This window comes from Urocampus carinirostris, chromosome 9 (genome assembly GCF_059441175.1).
Source record: "Urocampus carinirostris isolate Australia breed hairy pipefish chromosome 9, RoL_Ucar_1.0, whole genome shotgun sequence".
Classification (NCBI taxonomy): domain Eukaryota; kingdom Metazoa; phylum Chordata; class Actinopteri; order Syngnathiformes; family Syngnathidae; genus Urocampus; species Urocampus carinirostris.
Genome location: NC_142357.1, coordinates 24,630,936 through 24,646,427, shown reverse-complemented (window position 1 = coordinate 24,646,427; position 15,492 = coordinate 24,630,936). Strand labels below are relative to the sequence as shown.

At 38.1% G+C, this 15,492-nt stretch overlaps 1 pseudogene; it reads right to left on the bottom strand.

Moving 5' to 3' along the window:
- Positions 1 to 9,419: 9,419 nt before the first annotated feature.
- Positions 9,420 to 9,534, bottom strand: LOC148359661 (U2 spliceosomal RNA; annotated as a pseudogene).
- Positions 9,535 to 15,492: the final 5,958 nt, after the last annotated feature.

Here is a 15,492-nt window from a genome sequence, read left to right as displayed (position 1 = left end):
TGGGCTCCAGTCTCCAGTAACCAGTATCGATCCCGTCTGTCTCGTCCTGTCTGATATCCGACTCTAGTCTCCAGTATCGGATATCGATCCAGTCTGTCCTGTCTGGTATCAATCCCACCTGTCCGGTATCTGGCATCGATCCTGGCTGTCCCGTACTGTGCGGTATCGACCCCGTCTGTCCGGTATCTGCTTGTGTATCTGGTATCGATCCTGGCTGTCCCGTCCGCTCCGGTATCGACCCCGTCTGTCCAATATCTACTCGTGTATCTGGTATTGATCCTGGCTGTCCCGCCCTGTCCTGTATCGACCCCGTCTGTCCGATATCTGCTCGTGTATCTTGTATCGATCCTGTCTGTCCCGTCCTGTCCTGTATCCGCTTGTGTATCTCGTATCGATCACGTCAGCCTCTGGCTTCCTTTTTTTCCACACCAGACTTATGTCTTACTTCTTCTGCAATCGCCGAATAACTGGCGTATTACTGCCCCATTCTCGTAAAATAAAGCTTGTGTGAAAACGTTACGCATCTGGGTCCTCCTCCTGTTCTGGTTTTGACAAAGGTCCTTTGTCACTGTATTATGACTTCATATTTCAATCGTGAAGTTATTCCTAAACTTTGATATTAGCGATAGTTTAAGAAATAATCATTGGTACTTATTTCACAAATATAAACAAAGCTGTCTAGCCTTGGCATAGCTGTTACAGACACAATCGGATACAACTACAACTATGGTTTTACACCCTAACACACACTCATAATCCTAACAAAGGAACATTTTCCAGTCTCTATTGAGCTTCACAATATGTACTCAGAGACAAGATCGCTGACTCAAGCCCCACCCTCAGATTTTTACGGTAAATGTTGCTCATTTCTTCAGAAGTAGGAAATGTTAGTAGTTTTATCCCATCAATCTCAATCGCAATAGGCACTTTCAAAAAAATTAACAACTAGAGTTTATCTTCTGTGTTGTATAAACAAGTCTCCTTCACCCTGGTATGTCAAAGACCCCGTGTAATGATAGCAGAAGTGATTTGCTTGAATGCACATTAGTATTCCTGTGGCACACGAGTGAGCACAGCCAGCGGGCCATCTGTGCATGGGAGCCTACGTGGCCCACGCTGCTTACCTGTGTGCATGCCTAATGGCATCCACACATAACTGCCGTCATTTGCCCCTGTGTGTGGTTGCCCGTGTGTGTTAGCAAAAACATTGCATATATGAGCAGCACGATGACGGCTGTGTCTGCACAAGGAGAGCCAACTCTAATAGCTCCTAATAATAAAATGGATTGTTTTTACAGCCATCAGTGTTATGCACGCAACTGAAAAACAGGAGTCACTGTTACTAGTTACAGGCTTCGTACAATGTTTTATTAGCCAAATCCAAGCACTTCTTAAGGACTCGCAAAGCCAAGTTTCCAATTTATTTTGTATCATTAAAATAAAAAAAAATGTTGTGAATCATGTTTGTTGCAGAGCCACAAATGTATCTGCAATTAACAAATGTGATTCTTAATCTTGATTTTTAGATCTTGAGTAAATCACGGATGTTTGTTTTCAGACAATTCTCTACCCACATGGGTGTTGGGTAAAAGCGCAGCTTACATTTTCAGTTACAGGAAGTTCTTCACATTACATTGTACCACTGGGAAACGCTAGCTTAAATTGTTTGCATGGTGCATTACGTATGTCCATAATTGATATGAACTCCTCGCAATATTACACATTTCATATTACCCTGTTTAGGTGTAGCTTGCACCTTTTATCTTGGGTGTGACCCAAAGGGGGCGATGAAGCTTCATAGGACAGTGCTGGACAAACTAAAACCAGCTGCAGTTAATAACGAGGGCTTAAATGCAATGGCAAAACAAAGCCCTCTGAGAACAATATTGAGGTCATTTTTAAGCATACTTGCTGAGAGTAATGGCAACCATTTCAAGCATTTACAATTATTTACCCAAAGTTGAAGCACTTTCCAAACAATGATTAAAATTAATTCATTTTCAAGGATTTCAAGCACATGTAAGAACCTTGTAGTTACTTAATTTACTGTTACTGTTAATTTTACGGCTTAAAAAAAGCCACATGATAAAATAAATAGAATGAAACATGTACACCAACCTAGCATGTGCAATCTTGAGAACATATCCATTTTGTCTCTGGGCTTCAAACCACTCCATCTCCTTCTCCATTTTTGGGTTCCGTCCAAGACATTTTCCTTTTTTTCTCCATGGGGTATTGCAAACATATTTTACAAATAAAAATCCCCAAAAGTCCATACTCTTGTACGTAAATTCTGTTTTCACTGCTCACGCTTGCCCCATCAATTTAATAGTTCTTGTATCAGCAACGTCCCCTGGTGACACAAAACCAAATATTTCCCAAAAACATAACCACTTAATGTCATTATTTCATTTGAAAGTTGTGAATACGGCTTGAAAGTGTATACGGTACGGTGAATATATCCATAAGGAGAAAAATGGTGGCCTTGTACGCTCTGCTTAAGACAGCGTCACCATAACTCTATTCAGTTCTCGTTTCTAGGTAATTATAGACATGCCCTTCCACTTTCAGTGTTGCTGATATACTAAGGATTGTATGTTATTTGAGCGAAGGAGATACAATTATAGAAGGAGGACGTTGCAATTCACTAGACAGATGCTCCCCCTACTCACGAACATTCGAGTTAATAACAACGGTACATACCAATATTTTTTTCGGGATGTTGAAAAATATCCAAACATTGCTTTTAGTTAGAGTTTGTATTGTGTGCACCTTTTTCAGAGTCTAGAACATTTATGTAGTGCTTCTTTCTGCTGCGTGGCACTGTGAGAGGTCACCCAGCATCCACCCCCAAAGAAGAATTCCATCTTCTACTTCCTAGTTTGTTTGTAAACACTCTGCACTGTATCTCTAGCACGCTAAGAACTTTGACATTTGTATCGTTTAATATCTCCTGCATCCTTTCAATACGGTTGGTGTAACGTGTAAAGAAGAATCGAGCCGTTTTATGAAAGAGGAGTAAGAAAGCTTGATGCGGTTGAGAAAAGGGTCGGAACGCTTTTTTTTCGGCCACTTTTTACCACAGAGGAGGACTTCTTCCAAAAGTAAGTTAAACTGAACTTTATTTATCCTAATAGAGCATATTATTTTATGAAATGTTTATTTTTTGTCACTTATACAAGCCTTAAATATGCTTACATAAACCTTAAAGAAACAAAATACAGTGCTGAAGCAACGTCCGGAACCTATCTCGTTCATAAGTAGGGCAGCGTCTGTATGCCTTAAAAAGAACTGCAGTAACTCATCATGTTGTAACGACAGTTGAGTTACACAATTTTATTATGAATGTGTTTTATTACTTTTTACAGAGAAAAACAATTTCCTCCTTTGTATCACATTATTCACAACACAGGCGGCCATAAATTTAATTTTGATGCAACATAGTGGAATGATGTATCCCTTTTTGAATTCTCTGTGTAAAGAAAAATAAAACCGCATGGTGTAAAGCTGTGATTTTAATCAGGCATATCTGCATATTCAGCAGCCAGAGGCGGGCTCGAACTTTGAATGTCATCACAGTAATCACAATGGACACCCACCCGAATCTTCGTTTTTTGGCACTTTGACATGTAAATCAATGACATTTGGATGAGAAATTTCAATGTCCTTTTAATACATTGGAGCATATTTGGAAGTGTTCTCACATGCTTAGATATACCCAATTAATTTTAATAAACTTGGGTTGATATGTGATTAGGATCCAGATTTATCAGAACTAAAAATATATATTGCACACTGTATAGCAGGAGTGGGCAAACTATGGCCTGTAGCCACATGTGTCCCTTTAGGCTTTTTATCTGTCCTGCCAAATGAAAATGTTTAAGATATGTTTGTAATATGTATAAGACGTAGGAACTAATAATGATAGTGTGTCCCCAATAATCAAGTAACTGGTTACATTTTTCTTGAAAATCCTTTTTTCTCATATATCTATTTGATGTACCAAGATAAATGTGATTAGTGTCCACCATCCTGCTACGGTAAAAGAACAACCACCTTGCAATAGACTGGGGAAAGCATTAAAAATAATAATAGTGCGATTTAGTATTTTTGAGCCTCCGCAGTTTGTATTTTTCTTTGTGCTTTTTTCGCACTCGTTTTTTGTTGCTTTACACAATAGAGCAACATTTAGTGGTCAAATAATACACACTGTTCCATTAATGCTAGTTTTGTGAGCCCACCTCTTGTATTGTTTATGTTCTGTTAGCATTAGCCTAAAATACGTCGTACGCATAGACCAGGTACATCTTTCCTTGTAGAAAAAAAAAATATCATAATTATGTTTTCAGAATCCCGTTGCGTGTATATTCACCCACAGTTGACATAATATCTTCCTCCACTGAAGACAGTGAAGGTGCTTTCAAATGTATTCTCTCAAACCAATATTTTTGAAGAATATGAGCTGATCACATCAATCATAATTCATAGACTCAATATTCTGTTTGCAGAATCGGAAGCTTCAGGAACAAGCTAGCGTAGGGACATGAAATATTTGTTTTCCCTGGCAATAATATGGTTTCTCATGCATGCTGAACTCTTGGATTTCTAAGTAATGTATGTGATGTAATTTTCATTACTGGGGCTGCACTTTGAAGCAGATATTAAGCTTTGTGGAGCTTCACCGTTTTAATTAAAATAGTATGTTTAATTTTATACCAGCTCCGCCAAGCAGAAGTATCTATTGAAAATAAGCCTACTTTATGGAAGTATAATGCACCTAACTGTGAAGGATATTTTAATTGTTTGATGATACTATTCCTCTAGAATATGGCCTGTGACAATTGCCATTAGCTGTTGTAGATGCTCTTATCCGATGCATGCGTCAACAATAGCAATATTTAATTATAGCTAGAAAAGTGGTAATTGTTGACAATTACTGGGGAAAACAATTGAGAATATTGATAGAACTGTTGTTGAATAATGTGATAATATACTGATAAGTATGTTAATTAATATTATATATTGTAGAATGATCAAAATTGCCTTGAATGTAAGCAGTTAAGGAACGTTGATTAAATCAGTTTTAATGTTATATATATATATATATATATATATATATATATATATATATATATATATATATATATATATATATATATATATATATATATGTGTGTATGTATAATATAATATACGTTGGCTTTTCCCTCTATAAATTCTGTGGAGAAATTCATACCTGAAAAAACAAATCTATTAAATGTTACTGACAGGATTTGGCTTGATTTATATCCCTCAGTGTAAATTTTGTATTAACGTAATTAGCATGATGAGTATTTTAAAGACACAATTATGTCATGCAGCACTTAGCGTCAAGTGTGCAAAACAAAGATTGTTTTTTATAAGCGTGTATTGATTTTATTTTTTATACAAAAAAATGCAGTTTTCTATGACTGCAACAAAAGGTAATGTAGTCATTTTAGCTGCTCTATATATGTCAAAAAGCAAAAAGAGCATGTTAGATTTTGTCCTACTAAATCACGCATTGTCATGATTGCCCATTGCCCTCATCTGTGCCCGCTTGTTTGGCTCCAGCTGCTGCTCTTTTCCTGATATGTTCCTTTCCTTTTTACGCTTCCAGTCACTCTTTGTCTGTCCGTCAACGAACCTCCACACTTGCAAGGCAAGCATTTTTACTCTGGCTCCCGTTCTGTATCCGGTATTCTGTGGCCTGTATTCTGTATCCTTTATCCAGTCTTGATCCCGTCTGTCCCGTGTTCTGTATCAATCCCTGATCCAAGCCCCGTTATCCTGTATCCTGTATCGATTCTGTCAGTCCCGTATCCTGTATCGATCCATGAAACAAGCACGGTTATCCTGTATCCAGTATCGATCCCGTCTGTCCTGTCCTTTCTAATTTCCTGCTCGTTATCGATCCCGCCTGTCCCGTAACCTGTACGAACCTCTGATCCAAGCCCCGTTATCCTGTATCCGGTATCAATCCTGTCTGTCCGGTATCCTGCTCGTCTGCCCCTGGCGTCCTGCTTTTCCGCGCCTGACTTCCCTGTCCCACTTCTCCTGTCAGGCGATCGCCAAATCGCTGGCGTTTGTTTTCCTGTGCATGACTGGTCCGCTTCCATAAATAAAGCTTGGTATGAAATCGTCACGCGTTTGGGTCTACCGTCTGTTCGGGCTCTGACATGCATTTACAGCTAGTGACCAGTACTATGGATCCACCTACCAGTACTCTCTCTGTTTGTATTTCTTTTGTATATACATCATTCTGGTTCATATATCTTTCATACAAATAATTCATTTAAAATGGACTACATTTACAGTATATAGCACTTTTAACCAGTCACTGAGGACCTCCAAAGCACAGTAAACAGATACATTAGACTTTCACAGAGATTTGGATTGGATCGCTGATGTCAAATGTGACTCGTAGATCGAGGACTCAATATAAATCTATAGCAATATAAAAAATAACACAAAAGGCTCTCGTGGGAGTTGTCTACTTATTGTGTTAAGATTGTTCTTCCATAGCAAAACCTGGGACCGTCATTCTTTTCAAAATAAATGAATAAATAGATGTCACATCCAACTGGATCAGTGTGAGGAGGATGGTGAGGACAGTGGACAAAATCATCGGGAATTATCTCTCGTCCATTCAGGACATTGGCCAAAAGCTCTGCCTATCCTAAATCACAGACATCTTTAGGGACCCGTTTCACCCCCATCATGGGCTGTTCACTCTGCTACCCTCTGGAAAGAGGTACTGCAGTGTGTAGTGCAGGACCACCATGTTCTGCAACATATTTGTCCCCCTGGCTATTACACTGTTAATCGGTCAACCCCACACATAGCAAGCCTACCAAGCTGCTAATTTACAAATCTGTTTTTAAATCTCTTAATTGAAAATAGTTTTCTTTTTTTAAATTCTAATGTTACTGTATAGTCAAGTCAAGTCATGTTTATTTGTATAGCCCTTAATCACAAAGAGTCTCAAAGGGCTGCACAGATTAAAGGCTATTGCAAAATACAGACTATTATGACACCATCCCCTTATATTGTCAATATAAAATCCGGGTTATTCATATGCTATCGAGTGGAAGTGTGTTTTAAGCTTAGATTTAAACATTTCCACTGAGGTTGCAGATCAAATCTTAGGGGAAGAGCATTCCACAGCACCGAGGCCCGAACCGAGAACGCTCTTGAATCTGAGGATATCTTCTTGGCTCTTGGGATCACTAGTGGACCAGCATTTTCAGAGCGAAGGCTAAGGACCGGAACATAGGAGGAAATTAAATCTGAAACATATGAGGGAGAAATGTTTACCGGTCTTCCCATTATGCACATCTGTTCAGCTGCCCGTATTGCACTCTTGAACTACTCAACAGTACTCATAGCTATCATTTTCCTCATAATGCACATTCATATGTTTTGTACATTATATGATCCTCCTACTGACTTGTTTCACTCAACAAATCTTTTGCGCTGATGTACAGTATCCCTTTTCAAAACACTTCAACTCGTTACTACACACTTATATTTATACATTTATGGAAACTGTCCTAGTCAGATGTATCGAGATTTTGTTCTGTATACATGTGCACTAGAAGGACGATAAAGTATACCTGAATCTGAATCCTATTTACAACCTGCTCGACTTCCTTACGATCACGGAAATTGTCATTATTTCCTATAGATTATTTATTTTCTTTAGTTCCATGTCAGGAAACGCAGCACCTAGCAGCCTGACTGTGCGCACAACAATAAAGCAGCCAGTCAGTAAGCAATCTACCACCACTTCAGCACAGTAACTACATTCCATCTTGGCAGTAGATGACACCATTGTAATGGATTTACGTTATACGGATCCATTCACGGTCTTAAGTCGGATGTTACTCAATGCCACATATTTATGTTTTTAGCCTCGTTCTTCTTGATAATCGGTGGCGATTTATAGTCCGGAAAATACTGTCATAAAATCTGATAGGTAAAATAACATATGCATACATGCTTTTCAACTGCTTTTACAACCCCCCTGATTTAGGAAAAGGCTGAGAAAACATGAAATTGTGATATGATAGACGACTGTCTGTCACCTAACATTAGAAGAGTTTATAGAGCAGAGCCCTGTCCCACGAATGATGACAGTGATAGTAATAATGAGTGCCATGTTATCCACGACAACATGAAACCCTCATCCGCCTAAAGAGACCCCCTCGTGTCACAAACAATAGCGTAGCACGGTCTGAAGGACAAAGTACTTCCCGATCTGATGCATTATCATGAGTCAGTAAGCCTTGAGCAACGCTTATCCAATTGCACTTTAACGTTCCGTCTCTCGGGACGACAGCCCCCATCTTAATTTATGCATCAGGCGGGAAGAACGGCACTTATATGTGACAAGCGCCCTTCCAACACAAACTGATTCTAAATCTCGGGAGGAATCCAATGAACAGGTTTATTCGCAATTTCTCCTTGCAGGGATAATTAGAGTGTTTTTAGAGGCTTAAAGGATTTGTGGCGCTGAGATGTATTCGTTTCCCGATGCACCGTCACGTTGGACCTGTCACTGCCTTCAAACGGCAAGGACGGCTGCCCCGGTCACAGTGTTTTGACCATGGGGAAAAGTCTCAGCTAATGTGATTGAATATCATTTTTTGTGTATTAATACTGACAGCATTATCTATCTGACTGTCCGTCTGTCTCATACATGCCAATTAGTACATTTTCCCCGTGCTTCATACATTTTTTGATCATTTAAAATTGTGTACACAGTATAAAAATTAACAATCTTTCTTTCGTTTTTTTTTTAAAACTATTTAAAAAACTCGCTTTTTGTTTGACTGAATTCTTGCCCATTTTCATTCTAATCTAGATCATCTAGTTCAGTGGTAGAATAAGACAATGTCATCATAAATTTGTACCGTAAAATTCGGACTATAGAGCGCACCTGATTGTAAGCCACACCCACCACATTTTAAGAGGATGACCGCTTTTGTACTTACACAAGCCGCACCTGTATATAAGCCGCATGCGCCCACATTAAAATATGTAACACAATCACAAAATTAACCCAAACCCTACTTTGAGCCCCACGATTTTAACTGGGGGGGTTTTGGGGTTTTTAAGGGTTATTGTTCTATCTTCGTTATTCCTTATCCATTATCCGTTATTGGTCAGTTCATAATACGCTACAAAGCCTAGGAGCCGGGACACTTACTCTCAGCCAAAAGGCCAAGCTAATGGGGGTTTTGGGGTTTTTAAGGGTTATTGTTCTATCTTCGTTATTCATTATCCATTATCCGTTATCGGTCAGTTCATAATATGCTACAAAGCCTAGGAGCCGGGACACTTACTCTTAGCCAAAAGGCCAAGCTAAGGTCCTAGCCCTAAAGCCTTGCTGCGATCATTGCGAATGCACCGTTCCCGGAGGTACTGCAATACTGGGACGATGCGTGGAGTGGACAGAGCAAGCTCTTAATCCATCTCCGGATTGCAAAAATCAAATTGTAACTTCATAGATAGTACATAATGCCAGGATCATGGTATACTAAGGTCCTAGCCCAGTACACAGTTCAAAAACCACAGCCGGTAAAATGAACGGAAAATGATACCGGTAGTTAAGATTTGATGCAGACCTGCAGAGTCCGGGTCCCGTTAAAAGTAGTCCAAGGAAAAAAGTGTATATTTCCAAAGGTAAGGGTGGGAAAAATATATATCCACTATTGTCTGCCGTGTCCCCAAACACTCACCTTTACCGGTCCCCACTACCCGTCATCCCCCGCGTCTGTTACGCCCCTTTTTTTTAATTGGTCAGTGCAAGACTTATCAGAATAAGTGTCCAAAATAAATACAAATAAATACATTATAAAAATATACAGTTGCAAATATAGATTATACATGGTTACACATATTTACAAAGAAAGACGGTACACCGAGAGAGTTTTCAAAGCTTTAATAATAATATTATAACTTCCATCCCAAACCGTGCCTGTGAAGGGTAGCAAAACGCTACTAACAGCACGCTCGCAATACAGTTAACGGGTCTGTTAAAAAAAAAATACCGTATATGTAGAAATCATGCTAAACCGTTCTCATCTTCCTCCCTGTGACTGATGTCATCAAAGTTTTCCTTCTTTATCGGACTGCTCGATTGCGTTTAGCTTGTAAGCTGCGTCATGTGCCTTGAACTCGAGCGCCGCTGGCGGCTGTTAGAAAAATTACATAAATTGGCCGCATCACTGAATAAGCCGCAGGGTTGAACGTTTGGAAAACAAGTAGCGGCTTATAGTCCGGAATTTACGGTAATAATTACATGTGTTTGTAAAGTTTACTATTGCTTAATAAAGGGAATTGCAACTATTGTTAAGGGGAGCAATTGCCTTAGGTTGACAGATATACTATCGCCATCCATATAAAATAATATGTGTATGCGTATGTGTTACATATGTATTTATAACAATATACGTAGTAGGTGTAGACCTATTGTACATGAAGTGCAACAGCTTTTATTATAAATGTATACGGACACTCCCCTACTTACGACTATTTGACTCACATATAACGGTAGATACAAACCTCTTTTTAGGGATGTCAAAAAATAACCGGAGATTGCTGTAAGTTAGATTTTGTATTATGTGCACCTTTTTTCCGAGTACAGGACATTACTGTATTGCTTTTTTCCGGCGCTACAGCCGTGTGGCGCTGTAAGAGGTCACCTAGCATTCACCCCGAATAATAAATCCGGCTTCTACTTACAGTAAACTTACAGTGTTATGTGTACTGAATCTCCAGCATGCTCAGAAGGTTTTTATTCTGACGTTTTTATTGTTTAATATATCTTGCATCCATTCAATATGGCTGGTGTAAAGTGTAAAGAAGCGACGAGACGTTTCTTTTGAAACAAAATTGGAATAAGAAAGCTTGATGCGGTTGAGAAAATGTCTGGAACACTTTTTTTCGGCCACTTTTTACCAAAGAGGAGGACCTCTTGAAGGGCGTCTTCCAAAAGTAAGTTAAACTCAACTGTATTTATCTTTATAGAGCATATTATCTGAAATATTTATTTTCTAGTACAAAACAATACAGTTTACTTATACAAGCCTTAAACATACTTATATAAACCTTAAACATACAAAATACAGAACTGAAGCAACTTACAAACAAATTTAACTTATGAATGATCATCCGGAACCTATCTCGTTCTTAAGTATTATGTATTTTTAATGGAGGCTACAGGTTCAGACTAAATTCAGGAACTCTAAGCAAAGAAACAAGGTTCAGCCCGATGTCCAGAAACCACAAGACCAAGGTTTGAACAGGGAACTGAAACTTTGAGAACAATTTGCAAACGGTGACAAGCAGAAAACTGAAGAGGCGGTTTCCTGTTGACCTATACAACGCCTCAAAAAGGTATGAAAATCTTGCTTCAAAATGTCTTAGAAAGACTATTGCTAAGCTTGTCCGATTGAAGACTTGTTTTGTGGTTGTCTCCAGAAAATATTCTTCCAATAAAAACTTCTAGGGAAGTAGTTCATATACAGCCTAGGGTGGTCCTTATTTTTCGACTTTTAAAATTTCATGCTCTGACCCCTTGAATATGTTCCAATATATACAAAACGTAATTAGGCAAAGTTTCATCAAAATCAAAGGATATTTAGAGGTCGCTCAAGGCCTCTGAAATTTTGGTATGAAAAATAAGGATTTTTCGCACATTATATCAGACCTAGTGTACAAAGTTACTTGTAACTTTTCTTGTGTTACAATTATAAGCAATGGACTGAAATTGGATGTTCTAAAACGCCGTACACATAGGGTTAAGATTTCCGTTTTTTCTCGAAAATTGCCAAAATGTTACCATTTTGGGAAATTTCAAAGTCGTTGAGCTACCTCTAAATATTATCCAAATTGTTCAAAATTGCACACAGTGTGTTTTTATCGATATAAGAACATATGCGGGGGGTCAGAGCCCAATATTTCAAAAAAAAAAATTTCGACCCCCATTAAGGACCACCCTAATACAGCCGCTTAATTTACCAACATTTTCCCCACCCGGAATTCAACAAACATGCCATATACGCATGTATATATGTAAAAAATATATAACAATGTACGTTGTATGTTATCCGTTCCTTATATTTCATTGTGCTAGCTACCTATATACCGTACAGCTAGCGAGCACCCTAAATAACTACTCACAAAAAGGTACAAAAATACAATTTATAATGAACCAAAATCAAATTTAACCAACAGACGATAAATTGATGAGCAAACTAATAACACAATAAGACACCAGATACTCCTAAAAACAACAAAAACACACATTTATCACAAATAAACCGGAATCTAACCAGCTTGCTTGCAAACTCACGAAAATTAAGCGGACTCAATTGAAAATTAAAATAAGCGGACTAAAAAGAGAATTTTAATTCTTTTGCATAGCGTATAATGTGACATATGTTCCAAGTTGGGTTGATTTTAACTTCCTATCTGTGATTATAGCATGTCAGCTTACCTCAATGACTTGAATGGTGTTTTGTACAAGACTGTTGAGTTTTCAGTAACACCAGTTAGCGATAAGCAATGCAATTTGGTCTTGATAATGTAATGAAGAATACATTTAATTTATTCCAGTTTCGCTTCGTTTTTCGTTGTAGTTTTTTTGTAAGTTTCCACTAACTTGTTATGAGTTGCGAATTTACAGACGGGACCAAAGGTTCAGACAAGCTTTTGAGGCGACAGCAAGCGATGGATAACAAACTCAGCCGCTGAAATACGGAAAAATACTTTTTTGGTCTGACAGGTTGAGGTAGCCTTAGGGGACTCCTGACGTGCCCTTGTGCAAATGTACTGTCTGTTGATAATCTTTGTGTAAACAGAGATTGCATATGAGAATAGTCTCACTTTCTTGTATAAGAATACTAGTAAAATATTAATACTATTTAGTGTATTTTTGACCTATTCATCTTGCAAAAAAATAACAAATAATTAGTAAAATAAACAATAATGTGAGATATGTCGACTAATTTTCACTAACTTTTGAAATTATTTCATACCAAAATAAGAAAAATAATCCTGAAAAAATGAGCAGTTAAACATTTTTTTTAAATTTAAGTATTATTTGTCCGATTAAAAAATCCCTCAATACAAATATGTTCCCTATTTCAGGTATTATTTTTTGTATTTAAATTATACCTTGCTTGTTTGGCGCCAGCTGCTGCTCATTGCCTCCCCTCCTATTAAAACTCAGTGCTCTCGTTCACTCCTTGTCAGTCCGCCAACAAACCTCTGCACTTGCAAGGCAAGCATTTTGACGCTGTCTGGTACCTTGCTCATGCATCCTGTATCTGGTATCGATCCCGTCTGTCCTGTCCTGTCCGATTTCTTGCACGTGTATCCTGTATCGATCCCGCCTGTTCTTACCTGTATCCTGCATCCGGTATCGATTCCGTCCTGTCCCGTCCTGTCCGGTATCCTGCTCGTCTGCCCCTGTCTTCCTGTTTTCCCGCACCTGACTCCTCTGCCCAGCGAATGCCGAATCACTGCCGTTTGTGTTCCCACGCGTGACTGCCCCGCTTCCGTAAATAAAGCTTGGTGAGAAAACGTTACGCATTTGGGTATACCGTCTGTTCGGGTTTTGACACTCACTTAAAGTATTTTTATCAGCCTTATTTACTGTATTACACCAAAAAATGCTTATGTCATTGTCACACTAGTTTGCTAAGTTTGTGTATTATTTTTTCTCATGACACCACATTTTAAACATATTCAAACTTAAAAAATAATAATAAACCTTATTTCACTTATCTCTTAAAGTTAAACACATAAAACTAGTAATTTAATCCGGTAAAGCTGGTGTCAGATGTGTTCGTGTTTCCAGAAAAAATCTTCAACTCAATAAGAAAAAAACAACCTTTATAATGAGCCAATTGTTTTCTGCAATATTTCAGAGTATTTTTCTTAATCATTATATATATATGTTTTCAAACACAAAATAAAAAGGTTGTATTAAGTAAAATATATCATACCTGTCAACCTCCACGGCTCCATGCTCTTACAAACTGTCGTATTTTCCCTTACGAAATACAAAAAAATCGTACACCATATTTTTTTTTTCAAACGTGTTTATGTACGTAGTTTAACATGTTATATTGTACACGTGTTTTGTTATATCGTTCTGTACATATTCTTAATAATGAAAAAAAAAAATCAGGAACAATTGTTATCAGCGTAACTAAAATATCCATTAAAAACACTTTAAATGTAAATTTGTAAAGAAAGATATTTTTGGGAGGAAAAATTAGTTGGCATTTCTATTTTGCAAACCAAACCGCAAATCAGCCATTGATGCAAACAGACTGTTTAACAGGGACAGAAAAGTATTAAAGCCTTGTGAAATGATCGGCAACTGTTGGAGATCTGTTGTGCTTTGCGATGAAATGGCAAAACATCACGTCTGCAGCTGTTGAGGAGTCTTCTGGTGTAGTGCCTGATTTCGACCCCCCCTGCAAAATCCTCCCCCCTCGCGTGAACGTGCATTCTGCTGTGCTTCCGACAATAGCTTCATTGAGGATTTTGCAGGGGAGTCGAAATTAGGCACTACAATGGGAGATGCATGCACACAGTAGCATCAAACGCTCGCTTCGTTTGCAACGGAAAAAAAAATGATACAGAGGATAGAGGCTACTGTGGCAAACTGACTTGATTGATTTGCCGTTTCGTGATAGTCGGTGTATACCGGATGGTAGCCATAATTGACAAATTTGCATTTTTCCGTACAGATTCTGTTGTACATCGTACATGTCTTAAAATGCATAATAAACGTACTTTGTACGGCAAAAACGTACAGGTTGACAGGTATGCTACTTATGTAAGTTGTCAAGTTGTGCCCACTTAAGACTTATTTGTCTTATTTAACGGGTAAAAATGGATGGATAGATGATAATTTTTCCATTTAAAAACATATTTTTCTTATTTTGCATGATTTTAAAGTTATTTCTATATGTTTTGTTTATTCATTATTTGTATAGTTTTATTTTAATTTTTGGAGAAAACCACCCTAAAATGTGGTAGGATTTAAATAATTCTCATAGTTTTAAGAATGACTTCTTAAAAAAAAAAAATCGAAGAAAATACAACTCAAAATTAGAAAAATCTTCAGCCATTCATTATTTGAGACATTTTTGCTCATTTTAGGTATTTATTAATATATTTTCCTAATTAAATAAAGACATTTTCACAACCATGTGCATACACTTCTAATCTCATCTCATCTCATCATCCGTACCGCTTATCCTCATTAGGGTCGCGGGGGGGCTGGAGCCCATCCCAGCCATCTCCGGGCAGTGGGCAGGGGACACCCTGAACTGGTTGCCAGCCAATCCCAGGGCACACAGGGACAGACAACTTATTCGCTCATTCACACCTAGGGACAATTTGGACCGGCCAATTCACCTGAAATGCATGTTTTTGGAACGTGGGAGG